We start from the raw sequence: 5,114 nt of genomic DNA on the forward strand, positions 1-5,114 counted from the left end.
CTCCACTTGCGGCTTTTTGTTTGTTTGTTTGGTAGTTAATTGGAGAAAAGAATCTCATGGACTTTCTTGCCCAAACTAGTCTCAAACCATGATCCTCAGACCTGAGCCTCCTGAGTAGCAAGAATTATAAATGTGAGCATTAACTGGGTCTTATTACCCCACACATGAAGGACAGGGGAAAGGAAGAGAATTGTCATAGAAACAAAGAATTGTCCACACTGGAGAAGTTGTCTGTGAATTACAAAAAAAAAATGTATAAGCATTATTCTAAGACATCAATTCCACGAAGCACATGAGTTTTGTCTGTGCTATTCATGGTTACATCTTCTGAGCCTAGGATGTGGGACCTGGCAGGCAGGCATTCCATTTGTGATTATGAATGAAAGTGAACATGAATCAGCCCTGGGAGGAGTTGAGATCTCTTGCAACATCCTCATTTCTGATTCACTTTCTTTCCTAAATAACTATCTGATGAGCTAAAAATAATTAGCAGTATTGAGGGAATTCGGCTCCTTGTTGTCTCAAGCTTCTTCCATCCCAAGCATGAAAGACAAACCCCTCTGGCTTACCTGAGTTGCAAATGGAGATATTTTAGCACCTGGTTTCCCCTTAAACTTTGCCTCCCCATTAATGCCTCCTGGAAAAAAAAAACAAAAACAAAAACTCCCTTCCAAACAACACAGTTGGTCCTGAAGGGTCTGGTCTCTGCCATCACCTGTAGTAACAAACAAGGTCTCAGGAGGCCACCTAGTGGTCGCTCTGTATCCCTGCAGGCACCCTATCTTCTAAAGGAGCTCTTAGAAGGTAGATAAGTGAAGATGGTCCACATCCTCAAAGCCTCTGAGATGAGTCTCAGCTGGCCACTTCCTCAGGAGCCAGTGGCCAAAGGCAGCTTGGGTGAGGCTGGATGACCCCAAAGGAAATGATGTCATGTCCTCCTTCTCAGAGATGCCTTTGACATTGGGAGGGTGTGGGAGAGCTGGGGAAAGCGCCAGAGGGAGACAGACAGCCCTTGTTTCCCTGGGAAAGCCTAGATGTAAGAGGCTCTCATAGCCAAGAGCCTTCGCCTCGATTCTGATCTCTCCACTTGAGTTACTATGTCGGGCTGTCCCATGGGACCAGGAAACTGGAGTGATTGTGGGAAACACAGAAGAAGATGATCCCCAGATAGCCATGGTCAGGGAACAGAGCTGGGCAAGTCAGCTGCACTGAGCAGTGGGATAGAAATCAAGAGGAACTGGAGCAGTAATCATGAATGAGGAGGGACCTGGAACCTTCCCACTGGGTTCTTGACTCTCTCAGGTCCTGTGGGGATGCTGAGAGACACTTTGGGATCATCCCTCCCACTCCCTTCTCAGCCTACAGACCCCACAGGGAAAGCTCCCGTGGTATGACATGGCCTTTCTTTTGCTAATCAGACTCATTCTCACCTGAGGTAAAAACATCTCCGATCTGTAATCCTGGCTACTCAGGAGGCTGAGATCTGAGGATCATGGTTTAGAGCCAGCACGGGCAAGAAAGTCCATGAGACTCTTATGTCCAGTTAACCACCAGAAAGCCAGAAGCGGACCTGTGGCTCAAGCTGGTAGAACACCAGTCTTGAGAGGAAAAAGCTAAGGGACAGAGCCCAGGCCTCGAGTTCAAGGCTTTCTGTGGGTGTGTGCGCGTGCGCGGTGGTGTGTGTACACTGGCTCCTGCTTTTACTAAAAGATGACTCTGAGCTCTTTCGTGTGCTTACAAATTCTGCCTATATATTTTCAACTTGGCACATAAAACAAATATAACTTGCCCTTAAGCCTTCTATCTATACCGTATCCATGCCCGCCCTCCTTGCCAGTGTTTCCACAGAGCGGTTCCTTCTGACCACTCCATCCTGACCTCATTCACAGCTGGCTTGGGTCCTAACCATTCCATGGAAATGGCCCTTGTGGAGACTGCCTGTGCATTTCAAACTGCCAGCTCCAAAGGTCTCATTAATAATACATCAGCTTTGATGTTTTCTACAGCCACAGCCTGGCATGCAAGGCTGTCTGTTTTCGTAGACCTGACCTCAGATCCTTGACTGAACCCCCAATGTCTGCTTGGTGGTTTTGTTTCCCTGCTTCAAGATAAAACCAGTCAATTCTATTTTTAAAGTGCTCCCTCCTTTTTTTTTTTTTTTTTTTAAGGGAGTGGTTAATCAGGAGTTTCCTTCTCCTTGATCCTGAATAGTCTTTGGTTCTCTGTAGCGCAGAGGCTCTGTGTGTGTGTGTGTGTGTGTGTGTGTGTGTGTGTGTGTATGAGGAGCTGATGGGGAACATGGATCATGCTGGCTTGCGGAGAAAGCAGTAACCCACTGTATAGTGAGATTCTCACCCGCTCCTTAGTGACATCCAGTCCACTAGTGGCTGGCTTCCCTCACTTCCTGGGACAGCCATAACTTCTGATGTCCTTATTTCTGACAATACCTCCCCATGCCCCCATCCTAACTATCCAGACTCCAGCTCCTTCAGAGCTTTTGGCTTATTCAGAGTCCCTTATGTGGCCACAGACAATGTTCAGATCTTTCCCTCACCTGTTAATGTGCCTCAGGCTCTGTGCAGTCCCCAGAGGCCATGAATATCTGGCTCTTCCAACAGCCTCACGCGCAGAAGTTCACCCAGGAACTATGGTGACATGTATTCTCTGCCATTAAGCCTTGCACAGATTTGCTTGGCTGTGACCACAGAAGAAAACACATTTTTTTTTTCAGGATGGGCATAGTAGCTCATGCCTGTAATCCTAGCTACTTGGGAGACAGAGATTGGGAAGATGGTATACAGTTGAAGTCCAGCATAGGAAAACAGCTAACTAGAAAAAACAAGCTGGGTCTAGTGATGTACATTATAATCCCCTTATCCAGAAGGTATGGGTAGGAGGGTAACTATCTGAGGCGGCTCTGGGGGGAAAAATGTAAGAACCTATTCTGAAAAATAACTAGAGCAATAAAGGGCCGAGAAGCCAGGCACTGGTGGCTCATGCCTGTAATCCCAGCTACTCAGGAGGCTGAGATCTGAGGATCGCGGTTCAAAATAGCCCAGGCAAGAAAGTCTGTGAGACTCTTATCTCCAATAAACCCCCAGAAAACCGGAAGTGGCGCTGTGGCTGAAGTGGTAGAGCACTTGCCTTGAGCTGAAGAGCTGAGCGACAGCGCCCAGGCCCAGAGTTCAAGCCTCATGACCAACAAAAAATACATAAAGGGCCGAGGGTATGGGTCAAGTGGTAGAGCACCTACGTGGAAAGTGCAAGGTCCTGAAATCAAACTCTGGTACCACCCAAAAAAAAAAAGCATGGCAAAGAAGCAGGTTATTTTCCTACGGAACAGGCAGGCAGCAGCTTCATGAAGAAATATTTATGAGTGCCTTGCAACAGATTTGGATATTTTATCCCAATAAATCTGTTTTATGACCCTATAGTAGGTTTCAGCCCCTCGCTTGGAAAACATTGTCTTGAGTGGTTAATTCCCTTCAGAAGGATGGGTGCGGGGCGCCAGGCCAAAAATGAGGGAAAAGAGCACACGCGTGTTTTGTGTTGTCTCAAAATGTACAGCACTGGGAAGAAATGAGAAGTCTTGTCTTTCAAGCTGTTGTCTCTACTACGAGATTAAAATAAATCCATTTAGACATTCAACAGATTTTTAAGCTCTCAGTCTTACTGACTTTCTCTCTGGGAACAATGAGAATAGACTGTGGTAGAATAATAATACACTGATGGTTTTAAGGAACCACAGAGACATAAGACCCCAGTTAAAGGTTCCAATCAGTGTACATTCAATTAGAATTTCCCACTTATTATTTTGGGTACTCTTAGGACATTTGATTAAAAAGGCTAAGCCACATGCCGGTGGCTCACATGTATAAACCTAGCTACTTTTGGGTGGGTGAGATCTGAGGATTGTGGTTCAAAGCCAGTCTAGGCAGCAAAGTCTATGAGACACTTTATTTTTCTGCCAGGCTTGAACTCAGGACCTGGGTACTGTCCCTAACCTCTTTCACTCAATGCTAGTTACTCTACCAGTTTGAGCCATAGCACTACTTCTGGTTTTCTGGTGGCTAATTGGAGATGAACATCTCATGGACTTTGCTGCCTAGGCTGGCTTTGAACCGCTATCCTCAGATCTGGTCATTAATTGGAGATAAGAGTCTCACAGATTTTCCTGCCTGGACTGGCTTTGAACCGCGATCCTCAGATCTCAGGCTCCTGAGTAGCTAGGATTACAGGCGTGAGCCATCGGTGCCTGGCACCTGCACGTTTCCTTGTTCAACTTGCGGCTAGTTTACTAATACCTGCTAATTGAACTGTCCAGTAATAGGTGGTAGGGGCTGGGAATGTGAAATACCAGCTATGCCATTCCCATTCTGTTTTCCTACTGGCTTCTACAACCCCAATTCTCTGGAGGCTGAGGCAGGAGGATGAGTCTGCGGCAGAAAATTTGCAAGACCATTTCTCTCCTGGCCTCAAATCCGGTTCCCAGAGAGTGTTTGCAGTCCGATAAAGAGCTCCTGACCCATTCCATTCCCATGATTGCTGGATGAAAGGTGGTAAGCATGGTCTCTGTTTTTCCTGCTTCCTGAGGCACGCAGAGTTAGCCACGTGTAACTCATCATGGACCTCGGGAGACAGCCCTCTCGTGGAGATTCATCACTTTTGTTGGAGGAAGAATCCCTGAAAGGTGTGTGTGTGTGTGTGTGTGTGTGTGTATGTGTGTGTGTGCGCGCGCGCGCATGTGTGTGTGTGTGAATGAGAGCCCAGGTGATTGGGCTCTTCCCGATCTCTGGAACTTTGGCAGGTTGATGCCTGGCTGGCCGCTGGAGGCCCCAGGCATCAGATTCCAAATAAAAGCCCTGTCCTATTCACCTCCCGTTGAGACATGACCCTGGACCACGCACTCCACATCTTCCCTCTCCATTTGCAGGAGTGATCCTCTGCACGCCGCTTTCACATCCACGAAGTTAGACCAGAGGGGGGGACAGCGAGGCTCTGGGGGGGGGGGCTCAGTGCGTCCAGCAAGCTCGCCACCGCCGACCAAGCCGCCCGGGCCTGCCAAGCGCGCTCCCGTTCCCTCCTGAGGCCTAAGCGACGCGGGGGACCACCAA

This window comes from Dipodomys ordii, unplaced genomic scaffold (assembly GCF_000151885.1).
Source record: "Dipodomys ordii isolate 6190 unplaced genomic scaffold, Dord_2.0 Scaffold26, whole genome shotgun sequence".
Lineage (NCBI taxonomy): Eukaryota > Metazoa > Chordata > Mammalia > Rodentia > Heteromyidae > Dipodomys > Dipodomys ordii.